The 27,262-nt window shown below is 40.3% G+C and overlaps 1 non-coding gene across 1 annotated transcript; it reads right to left on the bottom strand.

The window, feature by feature from the left end:
- Nucleotides 1–14,335: 14,335 nt before the first annotated feature.
- On the bottom strand, nucleotides 14,336–14,409 carry Trnat-ugu. The gene has a single exon. It is a non-coding gene; the product is annotated as a tRNA-Thr (tRNA).
- Nucleotides 14,410–27,262: the final 12,853 nt, after the last annotated feature.

The raw sequence follows: 27,262 nt of genomic DNA, 5'->3' as shown, positions 1-27,262 counted from the left end.
TAACCTTCCCCAATTGGCTTGCTCTTTGGGAAAAGTTTGGAAAATGGAGGTCAAACCCTACAGGGGACCATCACATAAAGGCCGAAACATGTGAGACTCCTTTTAGTCGCCTCTTACGACAGGCAGGAATACCTTGGGCCTCTTCTAACCCCCGGACCCACAGGGGAACTCGAAACCAAAACAGCCACCAGATATAGTTAAAGAATATGTGGACAACATCCCTAGGGATGAAATTAGACCTCTTTAAAACTTGTTATGATAAAATAAAAAAATGAAATTATACTGTCTGTAGTAGCACATACTGCCACCATAAGTAGAGGGCATGGGGCATGCTCATTTCAGAATCAATCAATTATATTTCCAAATTTATGTATATTTGTAATGGTGTGTTTAAAGTACAAGGAACTCTTCACACTACAGCATAATATCTGGTGTACCCAAAATCAAAGAAGTGCTTAGGTGTTCATTATGTAGTGTGTGGTGGTTCCACCTGCTTTTATTTATTCATTGATTGATGATTGTCCTCGGTGTTGATGTACTTCGTTGCTACACTGGCTAAAAAATGAGTTGTGGAGTCCGACACACACTGCTGTAAATTATGTAGCCGACAGCTGCACAGTTGCGTTTCACAGTACTTTAATTTACACTTTGCACAACCCCCAATATTACACAGTTATATGGTCAGTGCACTATTATTTAACCTTTCCATAAGCCTCATTAATAGTTTGCAGGCGAAATTCCACATACTGCTATGATAGTTTACTGTTGAACAGCTACGAGCAGTAAAACCTAACCACAAAGTTCATAGTTCTTGAAGAATAATCAGGTACATATGGAGCAGATGCTGTCCACTATTTTTACACACAGCCTAATTGTTTAACACTTGTTCCACAATTAATGTGAGGCATTGTTGTTGTTATAATCAGCACAGGTTACTCGCCTGAAACTCGGCGGTGAACTGATTGTCTCGTGACCAAAAATTGGGCCCTTATATATCATAACAATAATAGGTACTGAAACTACACATTGTTTGAAGTTTAATTTACAGATATTGGAATTAAAACTTAACTACTTTGATTAACTCAATACATAAAAAAATTGCATCTTTTTAAAAGTTTCTTCTACTACGAGATTTAGGCCGAATTATTTGTTTAAATCATGAAATTAACAAATATAGTTACGCAAACAATACTTTTGACATAACTGTTAATTACTTTGGAATTAATGAAGGGCCAGCTTTGCTAACATATTTACGAATAGAGCCAAATAGACATTTTAAGAATACTAGCATTTTGTCTTCCAAATGTCTACACAGAATTTATATTTGTTTATACATTAACAATAGAATTTAAGTTATGAAACAATCACTGATTTTGCCCTATAATGAAAGATACTAACTAGTAATAGCCAAAATAAATTAGAAAATCAATTACATACATAAAACTAAGCACAAAAATAAATCTGGTGTTATATTCACGTATTCTAAGGGTAAACAGTTAAAAGTAACAAAACCAATTTAAGGAAGCAGGTGGCAAAACAAGAGGGGTATTAAAATTATTCCAGCTTGCTTCGTCACAAGTAGACTGAACCTTACTTCTACAGAACGGAATAAAAACGCGCACTGTTTGAAAACATATCATGGATAATATGTACTATATTACAATATGCTTATCCTTACAAATATTTTTTGAAACTGATGTTACACTGTTGTGATGACTTACTGATATAGTTTTGCTAATATATGTCTATAAGTTTTCAGATTCTTAATGATGTAATTAAGTATAGAATGAAATGGTCATTCCAGAAAATGACACTTGAAAAGGCTGCACTGCATAATGAGCAGCAGCGTAATTAAATGGACAGCCCATATGTGAAATGGGCAGCATAATTTCTTGCTATGTGCATAGAGCAGGAAAGGCTGTTTGAAATGAACTACCTAAAATCTCAGGGCCAGCCAAGTGTTTCCTTGGTAAAACAAGGTTTGTAAACAAAGGTGTTGGAGTGGACTGCCTGAAATAATGAAGGGGCAGAGAAAAAGTGTATGCTTATTGCAAATAATAGTGTTTTTTGCTGAGCTGCATAAAAATTAATGTAGCGAAAAGCACCCATCTGTTGAAAATAATAGTTATTCCTAATTATTTTTCCTGTACATGAACTGAAAGTAAAATCTTTAGTAATATTTTGAAAATGATAAAAATTTGAAAAGTAAATATTGCCTTGAAGCCAAAATAGATGAGCTGCTTAAAGTTTCTGGTAAACAGCTGTAAATATTGAACATATTTTAAATAATGTTTATGTAAAAGTTTGTGCCATATTTTCTGTCTTGTTATGTGTTCTCTTACATTCTTGTCATTCTCATATGAGTGTACTCATTGTTACCCAATGCTCTATACAACACAGATTGCTTTTTGCCATGATACACCATATTTACCCAAGTATAAGGTGACCCTGGACATAAGATGATCCCCCCCCCCCCCCCCCCCCTCCACGCACACACACTCAAACAACTTTTTTAAGAACCTCTTTGAGAAAAAAGTGAACTTTATACCTATTCTAAACTTATGCCATTTATTGATTGTTTACATTTTTATAAAACTAGGAAAAATAAAATAAAGAAAAAGAAATGATTTAATTCATTTTTGGACAATTTTTTTTTCTGGCTTTTATGATTAATAATCCTCTGGCCTGTGGTATCACTATTTTTAATAACAATAATTATTATCACCATCATCATCCTAATAGTACAGCTGTGAAGTTTATATCATTGTTGTCACAAATAGTTGGATGTTTCTTTCAAATGTCTTGCAATTTCTGAAGTAGTTGTTATGGTAGGAACTGAGAACACAGCCGGTTTTCTTCTTCTTTTTTTTTTTTTCTTTTTCCTGAATACATATCAGATTTCACGTCTATACTGATGTGAGAATGTTACAATGTCTCTTGCTTCCAAACATATAACCTGCTTGCTACTCTCTCACTGGTTGTGTAGAACCAGGTGACACACACCCCCTTTTGTTGCTGTTGTGTATCAAATGAGTGCTATTGTTGAATATTTTTCCATTCTTAAAGTCATTTTGATTCTGATTACAAATGCATTCAGGCAACCTTCAGTTTAAACATTCATAAAAAACCAGAGTACATAGCAATATTCCCATGGATGTCAACATGACAAAATTTGCTGCTTGCTCACTGCTCCCCTCCCTGCAATCATCTAGCCCTCAGCCAAGTTGGTGTCACTGTCCTCATTCCAGCCCTTCTGTGACACTGAGCTAGAGCAGCTGTGAAAAACTGACTGTAATATCTTCTGGTGTGTGGGTCATATGCAACAACACCAACTAATACATAAATAAAAGATCACAATTACAATTCAGTTCCATTCTCAAACTTTTGCTCATCCAGAGATCTAATGACATCTGTTAGTACTCTCTCCATGGTGGGTCTTGTGCTGTAATATATTCTTGCAATAACAATTACAGTAAATTTGCTTTAGTTACATATTATTCATATGTACACTCAATTCTTAGCTATGGCATTCCTTTTTTGGGGAGCAAATGCACAAAATATGAACACAATTTTCAAACTCCAGAAAAGAGCCACAAGAATAATAACCAAAAACAGTAGTTCAGCTCATTGTAAATATTTGCTCAAGACACTGGGGATTTTAACTCCTCTGTGTGAATGCATTTACCAGTCAGTTGTACACATCAAAAATAACATTGGCAATTACTCCATAGATCTGTCCGTGACCATGGAACAAGAGCTAGACTCAACTTCCATTTACCAAGAAAAAATAAACATAAAACTCAAAACAGCATTTTCTACCAAGGACTAAAAATGTGCAATAAATTACCAAAAGAGATTAACGAAATTGCAAAAGTACACTTATTTGAAAAGGCAGCTAAAAAGTACCTGTTATACAATACATTTTACACATTGAAGGATTACTTAGATAAAACAGAGTAGGGGTTTGATTAAAAAAAATGTTATTCAAATAAATAATAATAATAATGAGTATAAAATATCCAACATTCCATGTAACACCTTCACTTTGTTTTTTTCCTTCTTTTTTCCTTTCTAGAAATACTTAACCCCAAGCTATTCATAGCACAATACTAACACCTCTTCCTCTTTCTGAGCTCAACATCTCACTCATTACGGAGGAATGCTGACGAAGTTTTTCAGGATAGCAAATGGGAAGTTGCGGTACAGAAAATGGCCCAGAGATCACCAGTGTGTGTGTGTGTGTGTGTGTGTGTGTGTAGTGAGTGAAGTGTTATGAAACAATGTGTGTACAGTGCGTGCAGTGACAAATAGTGAGATATGAGTGAACAGTGTGGCATTACATGATTTAATAAGTTATTTGTAACAAAAGTATTGAATACCAGGAGTAAATCTAATGATTGTCTCTAACTAGAAGTCTGTAAATATATGTGTATACGAATTAGCTTATTTTAAATTGATCTAAATTTGTAAATACTTTGACATGTCCTATATCCTTGTAAAAATAGATCTATGGATGAATAAAGCTACTACTGGTACTACTGCTAGATATTTCATTCTGGATTAATTTTCCTTCTTGTTTTGACTGAATGACACCATAATCTTCTAATGCTGATTAAAAGCTGGTAACGTGTCTACCGGGTATTCTAAAACATGGACAGTGACTAAATTTCTCATTTGCAATCCACTTAGTAAATCATTACAGTCTCTTGTAACCAAATAAAATATTGGTGTGAGTTCTGAATCAACAAATGTTTTTTTTGAAGGATAACATTTCCATTTTTTAATATAACCTTTATTTAAAAAGTGCCATTAATGTTTGTATATGGTATGCATACATATATGAGAGCATTTAGTGCAAACTTGTTCAGACACAACAGAAGTTTGTAAGATGATAGCATTTAATGCAATTTCCTCCCATGTTTCACAAAATTATCAAATATGAATCACAGCAATAGACTGGTATCTGATGCTTTCTTGGTGTATTTCTAATTTATAGAATTCTTGGTTGTCTGGCCAGGTCACAGTGTAATTCCTCTACAGTATTTTGGCAAACAGACGCATTGCCAACTGCAGGTGGTCCCTGACGAATGCTGTGCTGCTCCTCTTGGCGTACTATATATGCTGGCCGTTATCCCCTCCACCACTTCACTCCATTCCCTGTCAGCGTTGCTGCCACAGTGGACGGTGGCAACGGTGAGGAGAGCGGCACCTCGGTCCGCACTCTGGCATGCAGTGTCTGTGCTACCGCTGTCGGGTGGGGGTGGGGGTGTCACCATCCAGGAGCGCCTCTTCCTCTCCAGGTTCAGTGCAGGCTTTCACACCTGACTGAGCTGTAGGGCAGTGTCTTTGTTAATTAGTCCATTTTGCAGTCTGATTTTGGTGACCCCTTTAATTATGCAATCATAGAATGAGGATTCCCTAAGTATTTTGGCATTTTTGTAATCCATAGTATGGCCAGTTTTCATAATATGGTCAGCTGTGACTGATCTGATGGTCTGACATAGTTCAGTATGGCATTTATGTTCACAACACCCCTCTTCTACTGTACAAATAGTTTCCCCAACGTATGATTTGCCACACTGGCAGGGGATTTGGTAAACATTTGGTTTGTGGAGACCTAGATCGTCTTTTACTGACCCTAGTAGAGTCGAGGTTTTCGTAGGAGTTTGGAATACACGTTTTACATTGTATTGCACTAAGATCCTGGTGATTCCTCTGTACGTAGCATGCACACCAGTGATTTGTACTCTTCTTTTTCTTCATCCTGCTGTTGCCTTGGAACAGTCTGTCTGAATGCATGTCTTATCTGCTTATTGCTGTATCCATTTCTTCTGAATGTTATCTCTAGGTGCTTCAGCTCAGCTAAAGGGCTGTCTTGGTCGCAGATTGATCGTGCCCTGTGAACAGATGTATTAAAATGCCTTCACGCCGGGAGTTGTGGTGGCTACTGGAGGCATGCAGATACAGACAGCTCAGTGTGTGAAGGCTTCCTGTACAGACTGTGTGCCAGGTTACCATCAGGTTTCTGTTTCACTGGGAAGTCAAGAAGTGGAAGGGTAACATCCTCTTCCAGCTCCAGTGTAAACTGTATGTGAGGGTGCAGTGAGTTGAGATGTTGGAGAAATTCGGTTAAGCTGTCCTGTCCATGTGGCCAAATGACAAGTGTGTCATCGATATAGTGACAGAAACAAGACGGTTTTAGATGAGCTTGTTCGAGGACCTTCTTCTCTAAGTTCTCCATGAACAAGTTTGCTACAATTGGTGACAGGGTACTGTTGTGGATTGGCAGCAGCCAACCCACGGAGTTTCGAGGAAGCCGAAAGGCACGCGTTTAAGCTCACGCAGGCTGGCGTGAGGTCTGGAACAGACAAGGAATATAGACTTCAGGAAAAAGGTGGTACTTGGTGGAATACTTAACTTTAATCCATTAATGTTGAACGTAGCTCTTGTCTGTACATTCTTTACAATATCAATAGCAACTGATAATGGCGCCTTGCTAGGTCGTAGCAAATGACGTAGCTGAAGGCTATGCTAACTATCGTCTCGACAAATGAGAGCGTATTTTGTCAGTGAACCATCGCTAGCAAAGTCGGTTGTACAACTGGGACGAGTGCTAGGAAGTCTCTCTAGACCTGCCGTGGGGTGGCACTTGGTCTGCAATCACTGATAGTGGCGACACGCGGGTCCGACATATACTACTGGACCACGGCCGATTTAAAGGCTACCACCTAGCAAGTGTGGTGTCTGGTGGTGGCACCACATTCCTCCCCCACAAATTGGCGTACGGTTGTGTTATAAGGCTTCCGCCCGCCGTGGGGAGGACCCCATGTTGACGTATGCGACAAGGTGGGGAGCCTAACAACAGGCGAGGCTGCGCCCCCTGCCATTCGGTCCGAGGGGAGCTAGTAAATGCCTGAAAACCTGCTCCAGGGTGCACGCCAACATGCGGTGTATGCGCCTGCAGAGAGACAGGAGGGGCCGAAGGGTCGACCTCCATCGGGCCGGGGCACCCGAAGGGCGAAGACGACATATGGTCCGGCGCGGGCAATAGTTCCAAGTCGGAGGACGGCTGGTCACAGGAAGCAATCGGTGGCGCGTGACCCAGGGAGGCGCCCGGCGGTTGCAGCGACGCATCCACTGCGGGTGTCGCCGGCGGGAGAACAGGCGGCGGCAGCGGCGTGTCGCCATGGGGCAAAATGGAAGGCAGCGTCGGTAACACCTGGGGCTGAGGCGAGCCAGTAGATGGGTCCCCAGGGTGCTGACCGGACGGCACCATCGCTGAAAGCAGACGGGGAGTGGCAGATCCCGTGCAACGACAGAGGCGCAGCTGATTGAGATGCCGACGCACCTCACCAGAGGCCCCCAAAACCAGATACATAGCGTGGGCGAGGCAGCGAAGAATGCGCCCTTCGAGCCAACGCCATGAACCTTGATAGTGACGATAGTAGACAATGTCGCCTGGAGCAAAAGCAGGTGTCTGCTGCTGCACAGGAACCTGATGCGGCAGATGTAGCAAAGACATCAAGGTTCGATGACGACGACCGTGGAGCAACTCAGCTGGCGAGCGACCATCTCGGGGCTGAGAGCGATACAAGGACAAAAAGAGCAATAACGCGTCCTCCTGAGAATGTGACTCTTTTAACTTCAACATCTGTGACTTGAAAGTCCAGACCAATCGTTCAGCGGCACCGTTTGACTGAGGCGAAAATGGCGCGGATGTCAGATGTTGAATACCATTGGCCTTGCAGAATGACTTAAATTCTGCGGACCTGAATTGTGGTACATTGTCGGAAACAATAATCTGCGGAAGACCTTCAGTGCAAAAGATAGCAGATAACGCTTGGATGGTGGCATATGACGTCGTGGAAGACATCCGACAACAAAAGGAAAATTACTGAATGAATCTACCGCAACCAACCATCGAGCATTCCAGAATGGACCAGCAAAATCGATGTGTAAGCGTTGCCAAGGGGAAGTGGCTTTTGGCCATGCAAAGAATTTCCGCGGTGGTGCGGATTGTTGTTCGGCACACGCCATGCAAGAAGAGCACATATTCGTAATCGCAGCATTGATTCCGAACCAAGTACAGTGCTGATGAGCAAGTTGTTTCGTTCTCACTATACCCCAATGTCCTTAGTGGAGAAGCCATAAGACAGAGGACTGTAACGAACGTGGGACCATGACCCTGGACTGATCATTATCAGAACGCAACAGCAAAACACCACATCGAACAAAAAGTCTCTCCTTGTGAGCAAAAAATCGGCGAATCAGTGGATCCTCGATCCGTGACTTTGACAAGGGCCATTGCGTAGCAACAAAATGCAAAACGGTAGCAAGGACAGGGTCAGCAGCTGTGGCTGTAGCTACGTGACGAAAATCAATCGGAAACGATTCGACCACGTTATCGGTTTCCGCATCAATGAACATGCAAGCAAGTTCAGAGGAATCGAATGCTCTATCCTCAGCAACAGGCAAACGGGACAACGCATCAGCGTTTCCGTGCTTAGCAGTGGACCGATACAAGATATCGTAGCGGTACTGCGAGAGGAAAATAGACCAGCGAATGAATTTCTGCACTGTACGTGGAGGTACAGGCTTGTTTGGATGAAAAAGCGATGTCAAAGGTTTGTGGTCTGTGAGGATGGTAAAGTGACGACCATACAAGAAATCATGAAACTTAGTAACACCAAATACGAGAGCCAATGCTTCTTTCTCGATCTGTGAATAATTTCTTTGGGCAGACAAGAGCAATTTGGACGCAAAGGCAATAGGGCGATCGTGCGATCCATCTGTGTGCGCAAGCACAGCACCGATCCCGAAATCCAATGCATCCACCATTAACAAAAGGGGCTTCTGGGGATCGAACGGCGTAAGGCAAGTATTGGAAAGCAACGCCGATTTCAACTGGCGAAAGGCGCATTCGCATTCCGTCGTCCAGATGAACAGAACACCTTTACAGGTTAAGTGATGAAGAGGAGCTGAAATGGAAGAGGCGTGCGGCACATATTTGTTATAATAATTAATTTTTCCCAGCATACTCGGTAGCTGCTTCAAATTCTGCGGCGAAGGCAAGTCTTGTATGGCACGGAGGTGCTCGGGACTGGGATGTATGCCTTGGGCATTGAGTACATGGCCCAGATAGGGTAAGTCACTAGCAAAAAACACACATTTGTCCTTCCGCAAGCGAAGACCATTTTGTCGCAAGACCTGAAATAATGTTCTGAGATTGGCTAAATGTTCTTCTTCTGTCTGTCCGGAGATCACAATATCGTCCAGATAGTTTGCTGCAGTAGGGACCGACGCACAAACAGTTTGTAGATATTGCTGAAACAATGCAGGGGCGGATGCACACCCGAATGGCAGTCGTTTGAATCGATACAAACCAAAATGTGTGTTAACCACCAAAATGCTCTGGGATTCTTCGTCCACCGGTATTTGCAAGTATGCATCTGCTAGGTCCAACTTCGAAAAATATTTACCCAGGCACAGTTTGTCAAAAAGATCTTCCGGGCAGGGTGAAGGAAAAGTTGCAATCACTAGTGCCTTGAAGTCCACACGAAGTCTCAATTTTCTGGAAGGTTTTGGCAAAATTACTAAGGGTGATGCTCAGAGAGAAGCCTGCACACGTTCAATTACACCTTGTGATTCCAAATCATGTAATGTTTTTGCAACCTCACCACGCAATGCATGGGGAACATTGCGCACTCTGAAAAATTTCGGTTGCGTGTTTACTTTCAGTTCCAAATGTCCTTTATAGTTCTTAGCGCAACCAAGGCCCGGTTCAAAAATGTCTGCAAACTCTTCACATAGACGAGAAACACTGTCTGAAGGCACAGTTTGGTTCACTGATAGGACTTGATTTACTATAGACAAGTTAAACAACTGAAATAAATCGAAACCAAACGAGTTCACTGCAGAAGAAGAACGAAGGACGTACAATGACACAAGTTTTGTTTGTCCCTAGTATGTTGCAAGAAGGCTGCACTGTCCTAACCCAGGGATCACTTGTCCTGAATAACTACTTAACTTAACATTTGCGGCACGCAACGGAGGTGTGCCCAGCTGTTTGTACGTGTCTTGATTGATCAGGGAAACTGCAGCTCCGGTATCGAGCTGGAATAGTATCACTTTGCCATTAATGTCCAAGTCCACAAAAAGGTTATTGTCCTGTTGACGACAAGAGCGACTGTCTCGTGCAACGTGAACTGACTCTGGTACAGAATCACTTGCGACTTGACGGGATTTCCGGCGATGTCAACGCACACTATTTGTGGGACGAACACAGTCACTGTTAGAGAGAGTGGCACTGGGCGGAGTGGAATGAACTACATGAATTTCCATGGGCGAAGGTTCACGAGCCGGAGTATCCTTGGTTCGAAGAGTATCCTTGGTTCGAATTCGGCGCGAAGCAAAGGGCCTGGAATGGTTGTGAGTGTCCGATCTGAGCTTTTTCTGGCAAACACTTTGAACATGTCCTTTTTTATTACAGAAAAAGCAAATAGCTTGGCGTGACGGGCAATTCTCATGCGAATGTCTAGTAGCGCACCGCGGGCATGATTTTAGCACTGCATTTGCTTGCCTTCGCAGCACACATGGCTGAGAGCCTGGTGGCAGCTGCGCGGATGGGCGTGAGGGCTGTTTACTGTTCCATGCAGCGCGCCTGGCAGGCCGGTTAATGTGACACACGGCTGGTGAAGTTTCAAATGATTTCTGAGCAAAGTCAAGTGTGCCCTGCCGATCCAATATGTCTTCACTTGTTGAAGGGAGGGATTGACTAGTTTCAAAATCTGTTCCCTTATACGAACATCAGAAAAGTTCTGTGCAATTGTCATCATGTACCATAGTATCTGAATAAGGGAGTCCACATTGACATTCAAAAGGACAATCCCTTGTAAGGCCTTGCAAAGTTGCAACCCACTCCCGATTAGTTTGACGGGCCGTACATTTTGTACGAAAGAAGGTATACCTTTTTGCAACTACATTGACTGATTCTTTGAAATATGCATCTAATGCAGACAAAATTTCATCGTAGGACAGAATTGCTATTCGCGTCGGGGAAATAATTTCACTATCACACGGTACGTGTGGACGCCTATGGAGGAAAGGAGAAAAGGCTGCCGCTCATTACCTCGAATTCTGTAGGCGGCGAGATGGAATCCAAATTGGCGTGACCACTCCGTCCAGCTTTCCAGTGCAGTATCAAAAGGACGAAAAGTTGGTGCAACTGCGTGTTGTGGCTGCGGTAGCAGCGGAGCGGCGGCTGCCGCATCGTTTTGCATTGCATGTTGACCCTGGACGAACTGTCCAAGTGCATCCAATAAGGCCTACATCTGCTGATTCTGCAAGCGATAAAATTCGGACAGTACATCTGGAGATGATGGCGAAGCCATTACACAAGTAAATCAGGGCAGTATAGTTACGAACGCGGTATGGCCTCGTCACCAAAATGTTGTGGATTGGCAGGAGCCAACCCACGGAGTTTGGAGGAAGCCGAGAGGCACGCGTTTAAGCTCACGCAGTCTGGCGTGAGGTCTGGAACAGGACAAGGAATATAAACTTCAGAAAAAGGTGGTACTTGGTGGAATACTTAACTTTAATCCATTAATGTTGAACGTAGCTCTTGTCTGTACATTCTTTACAATATCAATAGCAACTGATAATGGCGCCTTGCTAGGTCGTAGCAAATGACGTAGCTGAAGGCTATGCTAACTATCGTCTCGGCAAATGAGAGCGTATTTTGTCAGTGAACCATCGCTAACAAAGTCGGTTGTACAACTGGGACGAGTGCTAGGAAGTGTCTCTAGACCTGCCGTGGGGCGGCGCTCGGTTTGCAATCACTGATAGTGGTGACACGCGGGTCCAACGTATACTAACGGACCGCGGCCGATTTAAAGGCTACCACCTAGCAAGTGTGGTGTCTGGCGGTGACACCACAGGTACAACCCGTGGGAATGCCGCCTGTCTGTTCACAATAATTTCCATCAAATAGGAAATATGTTTAAGTGAGTACAAGCTCCCTGGCCAACCATAATGTAAAAACTGGATATACTATGGATTATGAAATCACCAAAGTACTTAGGCAATCGAACTCCTCCGGCAGTTGCTTAGTAAAATAGGCCATCAAAATCAGACTGCAAGATTGTCTAGTTAGTAAAGATAGTGGCCTACAACTCAGTCAGGCATGGAACCCTACACTGAACCTGGAGAGGAAGAGGCGTTCTCGGATGGTGGTGTCCACTTCCGATGGTGGTAGCACAGACACTGGAGCCCAGAGTGCAGACCGGGGCAACAATCTCCCCACCACTGCCCCACCAGCCACAGTGGCTGCACGAACAGAGAGAAGAGCGAGGTAGTGGAGGGGAGAGGATAATGGCCAGCATATGTAGGACACAGAGGAGCAGTGCAGCATTCATCAGGGATCACCTGAAGATATTTTCTTGTGCATCTCCTGCACTAGTGCCATGCAAGACAATGTCATGTGGTCATTCACACTTCGGCATATTGGGAAATCTTCAGCCCGAGCCATGCCCTTCCGAACTCTTCAAAATAAATCTACACATGACCTAAAATAGCCAAAGCTTCATCTCTAAATGTAAGACAACCCCTGTATATTGTACTAAAGAACATAAAAATATTGATCTCAACAGCAGTAGTTTAATCTGTGAATATAAGATGACCCTGTGTTTTTCGAATGACAGATTTGGGAAAAAACCTTGTCTTTTAATTGGGTAAATATAGTATGTTTGTTTGCAAAATATGTGCATGATGTGAAATGATATTTTTGTCTTTGTATTACTGTTTATGTAAAGTGCATACCGTTGTGAAGTGTTTGCAATTTTGTTTCTGCCCAATGCTCTTTGAGGGGTTTGGATGTTTCACTGATGTATTTGTAATAGGAAACATCACTGAACTATTGTTGATATTACCTCTATTTGTCTTATGTAACTTAACTTCTTTGTCTGTTTTTACTGAGCTCTTTGACGTAACATGAATACAGGATGAAATAATGGCAATATTATGAAAAGGATAGTTGCTACTCACCATATAGCAGAGCTGCTGAGTCACAATAGGCACAACAAAAAGGCTATCTTTTTCATCAGAATTGACTATCAATACATGAACACACATTCATGTAAACCCAACTCACACACACAGCCTCGGCAGCCAGAGACTGTAGTCATGTTTGTGTGAGTTGGGTGTGCATGAGTGTGTGTATGTGTGTTTGATGTCTAATTCTGATGAAGGCCTTTATGTCCAAAAGCTTACTTGTGTGAAAGTGTTTTGTTGTGCCTATCTGCAACGCAGCATTTCCACTACTTGGTGAGTAGCAACTATATTTTTCATAATACTGTCAGATGTTCTGTTCTTTATTTATGTTAATTTATGTCACTGTAATTAATCTATGGAAGTAATTTTAAAAATAATGTTCTGTAAAAGAATTGAAATGTTAAAACTTTAGTTGTAATACTGGTTCAAGCATAGGGAAGTAGGTTTGTAACCATGTAAAACATGGAGGCAAGTCCCCTGCAATGAAATTGGCTTGGTGGGAATAGAAAAGGTGGATTTGGTGGTTGCACTGCAAGGCTCCTTTGTGGCAAGAGTCAGTCAGTGGCTGCCAGGCAAAGTGTTCACCTCGTGTGAACCGAATGAGGCCAGAAGAGCAGCAAGATTATGTAATATGGCCTCGGATGTGGAAATATTTTGCTTATTGCTTATGGCATATTTTGGTTAGCTCTGTACTATGACAACTGTATGCTATGCTAAGATGAGAATTTACAGAGCTCATTATACAGCAAGAGTGATGGATACTTTCGGTGCCTTTTTATGTAGCTGCAGGAGGTCTACTCTGCCACCACCTTGATATCAAAGAATCAGTGGATTACTGTATAATTGCTTGGACCATATATGTGGTTCCTTATTCAGTAGTAACTTTGTGTTCTTTAAACTTTGTTGAGTGCTTTTATTTTATCCTTAGAGCTTGTATTTTATCCTAAAAGATTTACCTAGACAGGATCCTGTTCCAGGTGCTACAATATTTCCGAGAATCTTATTTTATTGCACTGAAAAGTAATTACTTTCCTTAACAAAAGTTAATAAATTTTGTGGGGTAATATATTTCATAACTGGTGTGCTTAAGTTTTGAAGTACTCCACGTATTTTTCATAAAAGGATAGTTTAAGTTTCACTAAAATGTAATTGTCAAGAAGAGATTTGAAGTATTCAGCTTAAAGACTTCTTATTAAAACCTCAGTACAGTGTAAATGATAATTACTTGAAACCCTCAGCTGCCAACAGGTGTTGTTTATATAACTCGAAGGGGACAGCTGAAAATGTGTGCCCCGACCGGGACTCGAACCCGGGATCTCCTGCTTACATGGCAGAAACTCTATCCATCTGAGCCACCGAGGACTCAGATGAATAGTGCGACTGCAGGGACTTATCCCTTACGCACTCCGCATGAGACCCACATTCCAAACTGTCAACAATCTACATACGTAATCTACCTAATAGATATTTGCCCATCCACTGATTACTCGTGCCCACTAAGGCGATGATTCCTGTAAGAGTTCAGGCAACCTGTGCGCATTCGCACGGACGAAGGTCAGTGGCCGGGTTGCCTTTAACTATATATGAAAACAGTAACTGTTCTCGAAAGAAAATATACCATTGATGACTGTGCAGCTTCTCTAGAATAAATGATAATTAATTGAAACCCTCAGCTGCCGACAGGTGTTGTTGACATACCTCGATAGGGACAGCTGAAAATGTGTGCTTCTGCCATGTAAGCAGGAGATCCCAGGTTCCAGTCCCGGTCAGGGCACACATTTTCAGCTGTCCCCATCGAGGTATATCAACAACACCTGTCGGCAGCTGAGGGTTTCAATTAATTATCGTTTATTCTAGAGAAGCTGCACAGTCATCAATGGTATCTCTTCTTTCAAGAACAGTTACTATCTTCATATATCAGTACAGTGTTACAGTTACCTGCAAAACCATGATGATTCATAATAGTTACTGGCTAGTAGAATTTGAAGGGACAGCGTAAGGATTAATTATTGTGCAGGTTTGGAAGTAACACTGTTTATAATTTCAAGTGTATATAGTTAATAGTGTTTCTCATATTTGTTGTGGCTACAGTGTTCAACCTAGGTCTGAGTCTGCAGATAGATTAGTTTCTGGGTCCCCATGCTAATTGTTGAGCCAGATTCAAATTTCATGTTGCAATTCCAGCATTAATGAAGTGAATTACCAATTCTGTAATGATAGTATGTTATAATAAGCAACTGGCTACAACTATTAAAACTATACTAGAACCAGGCATCGTTGAGCTAAATAGTATATGGAAGTGAATGCTCCTTGAGAATACAAGTAATAACCAGACGAAATAGTATAATTATCTGAAAACCATTTCAATAACAATATTTTCCAATAATGAAACTGATAGGAGAACCTCAGGTCCAAGTGCATAGTGCCCCATCATAAGTAAATCACTTACTTTATATGATCATTAGTTTGCTGCTTTAATATACAGGTAGTAAATGTTACTGAGAATCAGTTGTTGTCAAACCATATTAATAATCCTTTGTGTAGTTCATGCCAGTTGCTTGGTAAAATATACTGCTGTCTCATGTCGTATATGCAAAAACAGTATTTCAGTATGTAATAAAGTAAATACTAACAGCTAAGTTTCTTAATGAACAATACTAGTGCTTGATACGGTTGTGCCTAATTGGGCTGATGACTGTTGGTAGTTGCAGTTTTCTTTATTATTAGTAGGACATTCATTGGATTCTCATTTTTCTGCTATAGCTTCTTTCAATAGATATCATTAGAAAAATGAAAATTTTGCAATAGCTTAACCATTATACACAGTCAATGATGAAATCAAAATTTTTTCATGGAAGTAACAATATCACCTATTGCTAATTTAGCAATAGCTAGTATTGTGATACTTGGCTTTTTCTGTGACAGGACTAATAGTTCTGTTAGAAGAGAGTTTTGTGTTCTGTCCAATTGGCACGTTAGATCATCAAAATCTCAAGTTATTTGGAGGGTCCTGTCCATAATGCTCCAAATGTTCTCAATTTCGGAGAGATCTGATGGTCTTAATGGCCAAGGTAGTGTGTAACAAGCATGAGGCCAATCAGTAGAAACTCTCGCCGTGTTGAAATGTAAGCCCAGGATGGCTTGCAATAAAGGACATCAAAACGAGGTGTAGAATATTGTTGATGTACCGCCGTGCTGCAAGGGTTCCACAGGTGGCAACCAAAGGGGTCGTGCTATGAAAATAAATGACACCCCAGACTGCCCCTTCTGGTTGCTGGGCTGTGTGGCAGGCAACAGTCAGATTGGTATCTCTTCACTGTCCAGGTTGTCTCCAGCCATGTCTTTGTTCTGGAATCTCATTGACTGCAGTAGAATTGTTGTCATTTGTTGAGTCCTGGTTCAAATTGAGCCCCAATGACCAGTGAAGATGAGTCTGGAGTCACCCCGAACAGGGGTGGGATACCAGTCTCACTGTTGCCCACCATATGGCCTGACAATTGACAGTGATTGTGTGGGTGCCATTTCTTTTCATAGTAGGACCAGTTTGGTGGTTGTGCGCAGCACCCCTACAGCACAGCAATACGTTGATGATACTCTGTGCCCTGTTTTGTTGCCCTTCATGGCAAGTCATCCTGGGCTTACATTTCAGCAAGACAATGCACGCCTGCACAGAGTGAGTGTTTCTACTGCTGTTTATAGTGTTATGGGTTGAGCTGCCCAACCCGATTGGGTTTGATGATCTGATGTGCCATTTGGACAGAATCTTTCACGGTATTGCCCAGGAGCACATCCAACAACTCTATCAATCAATGTCAAACAGAATAACCGTTTGCATAAGGGCCAGAGGTGGACCAATGCATTATTGACTTGCTCAATTTGTGAGGCTCTTTCATGTGAATAAATCATCCATTTTTTCTGAAATTGTAATCATTCATTTGTCCATATGTGTACATCACAGCTAATGATTGCTGTCTCATTTGTATAATTTCTTCATGACGTGTTGTCGATGTTTTTGTCTTAGAGTGTATTTGGAAATGTCAGTATGTTTTATTCATTCTCATGCCATGAATTCTTTAAAAGTGACACTTGTGAATTGTGATCCATTATCAGCGAATAATCTAGATGTTGTACCCAATGTCCTCGAAATATTCACATAAACAATTAAGTACTTTATGAGTATTGGCTGCCTTCATAGAATACAGTTTCACGTACTTTGATCAACACTTTAGTAACACAAGTATGTAAGCAACTCCTCCTCTTCCTTCTAGTAGAGGTCCAAAAAATCTGCAGTTGTTAAATCGTGCCATGTCGTAGGTACAAGGTAGTTATTATTAAATTGTTGCTACTCACAGAGGTCCAGTGTGGGCTGTAATGATTGTATGGCACTGAAAGATGTAGGTATGTTAAATAATATTGGGGAACGTTTTACATTGGAAAAAAGTCATTCCAATTTTAACACCAGATGCAAATCTGGCACTGTGAATGTGAGAAAGACATATCAAAATGTTTCCCTATGTAATGGATTAGGAAAAGGATATGGTTAGAAAAGTTGAGCAAGTGACAAAGGCGTAATGTTGATTTTATTTTTACCTGCCACTTATACAATTTGTTCAATATGAGCACCAGAGACGTTGGTGAGATGCTGTGTCTGTAAAATGACTTGATCAACAGTAGCTCACAGCAGTTCCAGTGGCATCTGAGCAACGTGTTTCTGTAAACGGGTCTTCAGCTCGAGTAGAGACTGAACATCTCCCTGATAAATGCATTCTTTTAAATATCCCCAGAGCCAAAAGTTACATGGATTCAGATCATGCGATTTTGCAGGCTAAAGTGTCTGGAAAACATCTGTAGACAACATTGTCATGGAAGGTTGCATTAAACAGATCTGTTACTGGGTGAGCAACATGAGGTGTTGTCGCATCTTGGATGAAAACAGTGATTTACACACAGTTGTACTCTTCCAAAGCAAGAATCACATGCTCTACAAAACAGTCTCAATAATGTGCAGATTTCACAGTACATCTGACAGGCCCTTTGGGTGTACACTAGACTCTCACTAATCTGGGTCTGGCCATTCCTGGCACATATGGGTGCCGGATTAGCGGAAGTGCCAGATCAGGTTCAAGATGGCGGCGTGTGTAGATATTCGCGATTTTACTCCAAAAATATGTTACAGTGAAGCCGTTAAAAATTCGTGTGTAAGTTGCAAAAGTGAATTATTAAAATATAATGAGCGTATTGCTGATTTACAATGTGTAATCAGCAGTCTAAGAATAGAAATCGACAGCCTGAAGTCCGAAAATATGGAACTGAAGTCGAAGCGAAACATGGATCCATTGCTTAAAGACAGACAGAAGGACAAAAACTTTCGCGAGAACATGGCTACATTGGTGCAAAATGACACTGATAAATCATCAGAATGGAAGGTAGTGCACAACAAGCGTCAAACAATCGGCACTAAAAATTCGTGTACAGCAAATGTTTCGAGGTTCGAGAATGTAAACAATTTTGATATACTTTGTTCTAGTAATAGTCTCACTGAAAGTGAAAACAATCGTAAGAAGAGTGTGCCGATAAACTATCGGAAAAAGGTTAGGTTTGATCTTCCAAAGCCACAACGTTCAGTTAACAGCAATGGAAGTGGCAGTGGTGTGATCCAGTCTGCTGTGAGTGAAACATCAACAAATCGTTTTCACATTTTCGCTGATAGTCATGGTAGAGGCATGGCTGATATAGTGAAAAGCAGTTTTAATGCTGCCGATGTTTGTGGAATTGTGAAGCCAGGTGCTAAACTTCAAGAAGTTGTAGCGGGGTGTGATCCTGAAAAAGTAAAAAACGAGTATGTGATCTTCATAGGTGGCTCAAACAACGTTGCCTGCAACGAAGGGAATGATGCCATACAGTCGCTCAGGAAGAAAATATCGGCGCTTCATCAGTCTAAGGTATTTGTTGTGAACATTCGACAGAGACATGACTTAATTCCACAGTCCTGTGTAAAAGAGGCTATCTCACAAACGAACTCTAAGTTAGCAAAGTTGTGTAAGCATTTTAAAAATACTTGTGTTGTAGATGTAAGCAGTTCTGGACGAGAATTATTTACAAGACACGGTATGCACCTGAACAGATCAGGAAAAAAAGCATTAGGTACCCTCTTAAAAACAAAAATATTGGAAGAAGACCACAAATGTACCCCAAAGTTGGAACCAATCGCACTCGAATGGCTCCAACCATCAAGTCAGACTCGGTTTCAAACTCAAATGTTTCAGGAAATTGTTAGTAATGAACGTACTGTGTCTGTAGATACCGATAATTTTTTAGGCAAAAGTTTAGATCTGTCTCTAATTCCAAAGAAATGACGATTTTTCACCAAAATGTGGGAGGACTTGGTAATAAAGTAAATGAGATTACTGTTCTGTTAGAGGAACCACAAGGAATAATAGATACTGATGTATTATGTTTTAGTGAACATCATGTGAAGGATATTGAAAGGTTGCAGCTAAGTGGTTACTGTCAGGCAACGCATTACTCTAGAACCATCATGGAAAAAGGTGGAGTGGTAATTTATGTAAAAAACAACATATCTTACAATGCATTAGATTTAAAGAGCCATTGTATAGAGCAACAAATTGAAGTATGTGGTGTTGAGATTACTGTAAATGACTTCAGGGCTGTAGTGTTAGCACTGTATAGATCTCCCTCAGGGAATTTGAATGTATTTCTTAAGCACTTAGATTCTTTGTTATCCATACTGTACTCAAAGTCCAAGAACTTGATAATTACTGGTGACTTTAATGTTGATTTCCTAAATGAGAGCAATAGTAAAGCTGATTTAGTACATTTAATGGAGTCTTATAATCTGATGGCAATAGTAGATTTCCCAACTAGGATTACTGATAACATTAAAAGTCTGATAGATAATATATTTATAGATAAGTCTAAATGCAATGAGATCACTGTACATCCAATCCTTGGCCTTTCTGATCATGGTGGTCAACTGCTTAGGCTCAATTACATCAGTGTGTGCAACAGTTCCGAGCATCCTTGGAAATCTTTTAGAATAATAAATGAACAGGGCCTTAAAAAATTCAATGATACCCTAAAAGAGATAGACTGGAGCCGAGTTTATAGGGAAACAGATGTAAACAAAAAGTACAATTCATTTTTAAATGAATTCATGTCTGTATTTGAGTCCATCTTTCCCAAAAAAGTAGTTAGAAATAGTCATATAGGCAATGCCAAGAAGTCTTGGATCACTACAGGGATAATAATATCTTGTAGAACAAAGAGGATGTTATACAGTTCTCTCAGGACTTGTAATGATCCAAAGAAACGACAACACTACAAACTTTACTGTAGCATTCTCAAGAAGGTTATAAATAAATATAAAAGTATGTGCATAAAATCAGAAATTGAAAGCTCAGAAAATAAAGTTAAAACTATATGGAATGTAATAAAGAGGGAAACTGGCAGGACAACAGGGAACATGTCTCAGGTAGAGATTAATACAGGGGACAGTATCATAAAGAAACCTGAGTTGGTTGCAGAAATATTTAATAACCACTTTTTGAGAGCAGCAGAGAAGACAGGCTGTAATGGTTCTATGGAAGAATCATTGTCCCTCCTACAAAAAGCTATTAGCAACAGAATCCCACAGTTGTCCTTACCTCCAGTTACTGTAAGCGAAGTCATAAGAGTAATTAGATCATTAAAAAATAAAAATTCTGCTGGTGTGGACAATATTTCTAGTAAAATACTGAAACACTGTTATAAATTTGTTAGCCCCGTCTTGTGCAACATATACAATGCATCCCTACAAGATGGGATTGTCCCTGACAGACTTAAGTTGGCTGTAGTGATTCCTCTCTTTAAAAAAGGGGATAAAAGCATTGTTACAAACTATCGCCCAATATCCCTATTAACTACCTTCTCGAAAATTCTAGAAAAACTCATGCACAGGAGGATTGTAGACCATCTCAACTTCCACAGTATCTTAAGCAAAAATCAGTTTGGGTTTCGTGCCGGTCTTTGTACTGAACAGGCAATATTCTCTTTCAGCAACCAAGTTTTGGAAGCCATTAACAAAAAAATGTCTCCAGTGGGTATTTTTTGTGATCTTACGAAAGCCTTTGACTGTGTAAACCACCAAATTCTTTGGAAAAAGGCAGAATACTATGGTTTAGGTGGTACTGTTGGCTTGTGGCTACAATCATATCTACAGGATCGGAAGCAGACTGTAATGCTAAATGGCTCTTCTGGAGAACCTGCCTCGTCTGAATGGGGCACGATAACGTGTGGTGTGCCTCAAGGCTCCGTTTTGGGCCCACTGCATTTCCTCATCTTTATTAATGATCTTCCTCTTTGTTCTGAAACAAACAGCAAATTTACCCTGTTTGCCGATGATACCACAATTCTAATTGACGATTTGATTGATCAAGATTTTGAACAAACTACAAATACTGTTTTTAATGACATCTTAAATTGGTTCTCCTCAAATGGTCTCTCGCTCAATGCAGATAAAACTCATTATATGAGGTTCCATACATCACAAAGTAATCCTGATGAAATTAACATAAAATGTAGAGATCAACCAATACAGAAAGTTGAAGACACAAAATTCCTGGGTGCTTACATAGACAGTAAATGTAATTGGTCAGTTCACATTCTTCATCTATGTAAAAAACTTAGCTCGGCAACATTTGCATTACGGGTAATTTCTTCAGTGGCTGAAGTTGACACTATTAAGGTTGCCTACTTTGGCTACTTCCACTCATTGATGTCATATGCTATCATATTCTGGGGGAACCAACCACTTGCAAAAAAAGTTTTCACCATCCAAAAAAAAGCAATCAGAATAATGTGTGGGGTCCATCAAAGACACTCTTGCAGGCACTTGTTTCGGAAGATAGGTATCCTAACAACTGCCTCACAGTATATTTTTTCCTTGCTGACCTTTGTGTGCAAAAATTATTCCATCTACCAAGACAACAGTAAATTCCATGGTTATAACACCAGAAACAAAAACAATCTACATTTAGAAATGAAACGTCTCACTCTGGTACAAAAAGGAGTTTACTACTCCAGCATTAAGCTGTTCAATGCTCTACCACTACATATCAAATGTGTTCATACAGAACTGCCAAAATTTAAACAAGTTCTCAAAGATTACCTGACAGAGAAATCTTATTATACTGTGGATGAATACCTGAAAGAAAATGTATACCATCACTAAACTTATTGTGTCTAGAAGTAGTTCAATTGATTTCATTGTGCATTTGGGCATTAGCGCACTTTTTGTAACAACAGATTGGCTGTACATGTATTTACTCTTGTAGGCCTAATATCTGATTTAACTTTGTGCTCTTATCTTTAACCTTTATTTGAAACTCCTTCTTCTGTCAAATGGTAGTTATGTTATCTAGCTGACATTGTATCTGTTACTGTATTTGTAGTATGTCTTACTTAAACTATGTACAATTTGCCATTGAATTGCCCTTGTATTTATTGTAAGTTTAAATTGAAACCTGTACAATTTGACATGTTCCATATCCTTGTGATTGACTCACTAACTGGATATAGGGAACAAGAAATAAATAAATAAATAAATAATAAATAAATAAATAAAATAAATAAATAAATAAATATTGAATGTCTGAAATTTATTTTATTCATTTATTTAGTTTTTTATTGATTTTGAAAACATAGGGGATATAGTGTGCTATACTTTATTAAACCAAAGGATACAATTGTAAAACATAGAGGATATACTTTGTTAAATCCAAAAATACATTAATTTTCAAAGAAAAGTTAGTCCTTGAGTGTATACTGTACATAATTATACAGTTGTATCACTCACTATGAAACATGCCCGTAATTTTTAACTGTTGCGATGATGATACATGCCAGTGGCATGCTTTATCCAGCAACTGCTTTACAAGCATTACATTGGTACTGCATGTATCTGGTTGTTGCCTAATGTACTTCAGGAAGATCTCTGCAGCTTCAGCACCAGCAGTATGAGAAATCTTCATGCTCTCATCTCCTCTGTCCTCTTCTTCATCACTTTCATCATTACTTTCTTGCACGCTTCTGAGTATTTCTTCATATGTTAAAGTTTGATCCATATCACAGTTTTCCTCATTCAGCCACTTAGTAACATCTTTATCATCAATTTCTTCTCCTCATGGAAGGCTGTGGAACATGTCAGTATACAAAGTAATTGATAATTCTGAATTGACTGGTTCATTGCTGTCACTCACTATTGGATCCAACTCAGTATCAATGGATGGCCACAATTTTCTCCAGCTCTTCATTATGGTAGCGCTCTCCACTTTATCCCATGCTTTGGCTGCTTGGAAAACAACATCACGTATGTTAATTGCTTTCCACACCTTCAGCATAGTCTCGATGGAGTCATTTTCACTTTTGTTCAGCAAGGAGTCGTGAAGTGAATGTCGATAATGACATTTAATTGATTCCAAATTTCCCTGGTTCATGGGCTGAATTAGGGCTGTCACATTGGGTGTGAGAAAGGGTGCTTGTATACCATTGGACTTTAGAGAAACATCTGAAGGGTGACTGGGAGTGTTGTCAATTATAAGGATAGCTTTCAGTGGAAGCTTTTTCTTCTGTAGCTCTTTTCTCACTGCTGGTACAAATGTTTCATGGAACCACCGAGAGAATATGTGTCTGTCCATCCACGCTTTCTTCTGAGCACAATACTGCACTGGTAAAGTATTTATGTCAGTGTGTTGAAAACAAAATGGATGTTGGGATTTTCCAGTCACCAAAAGCAGTGGTTTATGCCCACCTTTTGCATTACAACACGCCATTAATGTTACGCACTGTTTCTGTTGCTTGTAACCATGAGCTTCCTTGTCGTTTTTGGCAGCTAATGTTTTTGAAGGAAGCATCTTGTAAAAGAGTCATGTTTAATCAGCATTATACAAGGCATCAGCAGTTAAATCTTCTTCCTGTATTATCTTCTGTATCATGCTTACAAACTCATCAGCATCCTTATCTTTAGTTGAGCAACTTTCCCCAGTGACTGTCAGCTGCCAAATGCCGTGTCGTTTTTTCCAGTTTGATTGCCAACTTGCACTCACTGCAAACAAGTTACTACTACCAGGTTGTTTGTTAAATGCAGCTGCTTTTTCCTTTATAATCAGGCCACTGACTAGAATTCCTTTACTGCCTTGTTGTATGAACTGCCTATAAACAGCTGTGTCCAGTTCTTCATTCTCACTCTTTCGCATAACCTTCTGTTTTCCCAACTCACTATCCATTTGTGTTGAATACTGTCGAATAACATCTTCTTTCTTTTTGATGTCATAAATAGTTGCTCGTTCAATATGGAACTCAGGAGCAATGGCTTTCTGCAAAGAACCTTGATTTAACGTATCTAAAATTTTGAGTTTCTGCTTGAGGTGTAGCGTAATGCTTTTCCTTTTAGAAGACATGATTCTGATCTGTAAAGAAAGCTACAATTTCAAATACAATATATAAAGTATTGTTTAACTAAGCATTGTTGTGTGCGATAATTCATTGTGCATGTGTTTTTGGATGTGCACCGGATTAGTGAGAGGCTGTACTACTGAGGGCTGGATTAGCAAGAGTCTAGTGTACTTCTTCAAAGAAGAACAGACCGAGAATCAAGATGCTTGTTACTCCACATTACACCATCACATATGGTGAGAGCAGTGGGTCTTTGTGCACAACAGGTGGTTTAACAGTATTCCAGATTTGGCAATTCTGTGTATTTACTGCATCCAGTAAGGTAAAATGTGCCTTGTCACTCCATAGCATATTGCCCAGCCATGTGACATCAACGTTGATCCATGCTAGAAACCAAAGGGCAAATTCGGAATGTTGTTGCAGATCATGAGGTTTCAATTGCTGCACCATGTGGGTCTTGTATGGGTACCAGTGTAAAAAAAATTGCAAAAGTTTCTGTACTGTTGACCACGGGATAGACAGTTCTCGTGACACTGTACAAGCACTTGCATTACGCAGAGCATGTGCTGCATGGTTAGTTACATCATCAGCAACATCATCAGTAACTTCCACCAGGATAGGATCCTTCCTCTTCCAGGTGCCAAACCAAGCTCACCTGTGTTTTTGAATTTCATTATCATTTTCTTTAAACCATTTAAACATATTGGGCCTATCTCAGACCTTTCTGTCGGCAATACTTCTCAACACAGCTCTGTAACTGCTGCCATTCATCTGAAACAGTTCCACTAATATCACATGGTCTCTCTTCTTGAGAGCCGTACTGTTCACTCACATTACGACTCGTCAAACGACAGCATGGATGTCATACGATCATACAAACAGTGTAAAATGCCAGATTTGCACCTGGAAGCCAAAATTGGAACTAATTTTTTCCTGCATAAATCAGTTGCACATTAACAAATAAACAAATCTGCCAAGTTTCCCTGCCATATGATAATTACAGCCTACATTGGACATCTGTGAGTGGCTGCACTTTAGTTATAACCACTTGGTGTAACCAGATACAAACTGTGTTTTACTTACCTGCACAAGTCACAAATTCTTAAAACTCGCTTAACCATTTCACGTACGTTTCTAAAGTAGTAGCACTTGGTCATGTGCTTAAAGCATTTCCGTATCCCAAAGTGCCCATCCTTTATGTAGAAACCATATCAAATCCTCTGTTACTATTTGTGGAATACACAACTTCCAAGATGCTTCATACGCATTCCTTTTCAAAACATGTACATTGTTTTATTTCCACCTATCTTTTATTTTATCTGGTAGTGTTTCTTGTGAACAAGAAATAAACATAATACCTAGATCTTTATCTGTGTGTATTTTTTTCCCTAATCCCTGTTGCTAAGGTATGCATTTCAGTATTAGTGTAGCTGATTAACAAGAAATTGTCAGTAAATATTACTCCAGGACCTTATATCCCTAAAGGTAATCTTGATAGCATGTCAGGGACTACATTCTGAGAACCCTTGGCTTGCCGTATTTCTATATGAAACTCTTGTAGAAAAAGAACTCAGCACATTAATCTTCTATGAAGCAGGCAGTTTTCTTTCAAGGAAGATAAATATTGGTGATCCGTATATATTTTAATCTTTGATCCCCGCAGAAGCATCTGAAATTTCTTTACACTCCATACTACTTCCAACAATTCCTGTTCTTTGGTCATAAAATTCAGCTCATGCTTATTGAGGCTTCAACTCGCGAATGCTGTAGTCATGTGATCACCCTTTTTATGGTCCCATTCCCCTGAGAACAACTCATTCCCAAACCATACTCTGATGCATCCAAGGCAATTTTAATAGGTAGATGCATTTGTGGGTGACCTAAAAACTGAGCATTCACTAAAGCTTGCTACACCTTATTAAATGCTTCCTCTGCACGATCGTCCCAGACCCATTTGTCTTCCTGTTTCAAGAACCCTAGCAGGTCATTCATAGTTTATCCTTTTATAAAATGCCTATAAAATCCTACTAGGCCTGGAAACGAATGCAACTGCTTAGCATTGTTGTGCAACAACGTTCAAAGGATGCCCATGGTTTGTAAAGTGTGATAGCAGCTAGATACCTACAAATACAGATCTGTATTGGGAGCTTACAGCAAATGGAATGCCCCAGTGTCCATCCACTTTCCTACTGACCGAGACATCCAGAAATGGCAGTCACCCTTTTCGGCTTCCATTGTAAATGTAATATTATCAATGGTGTCTCACTCTTCACTGGGATCCCTCTCATGGATTCATTGTCACTCATCAACAGTAAGTTCAAAGCTGATGTAACAGTGCTATTTCATCATGCCCTTTCCTCAATCTATTTTTATTCAACAGTGAATATTTTGAGCAAATTGACAGTTGTGCCACGTGTAGTCCTCTCTCCCCTCTGGTAGCAAACTTTCTTATGGAACACTTTAAGGAAAGGGCACTTGATTCAGCAGACATTAAACCAAAAGCCTTTTGGCTGCATATGGGCAATACTTTTGTAGTGTGGGCCTATGGCAAAGAAGAATTTTCAGGCTTTCTGCAGCATCTGAATTCTATCCAGGGCAATATCAAATTTACAATTGAAGTGGAGAAGGGCAGCTGTCTGCCAAGACCTGTATTTGCAGGCATCTAGCTGCACAGGGCATGTGTTGTGTCTGATAGAGACATCCTTGCAAAGGAAATGGAACATCTACAATCAGTGTTCTAAGATAATGGATATTCTCCACATCA

The sequence above is a fragment of the Schistocerca americana genome, chromosome 4, assembly GCF_021461395.2.
Source record: "Schistocerca americana isolate TAMUIC-IGC-003095 chromosome 4, iqSchAmer2.1, whole genome shotgun sequence".
Taxonomy (NCBI): Eukaryota; Metazoa; Arthropoda; class Insecta; order Orthoptera; family Acrididae; genus Schistocerca; species Schistocerca americana.
The sequence above is the reverse complement of the archived record's forward strand: the minus strand, read 5'-3'. Positions and strand labels throughout refer to the sequence as shown.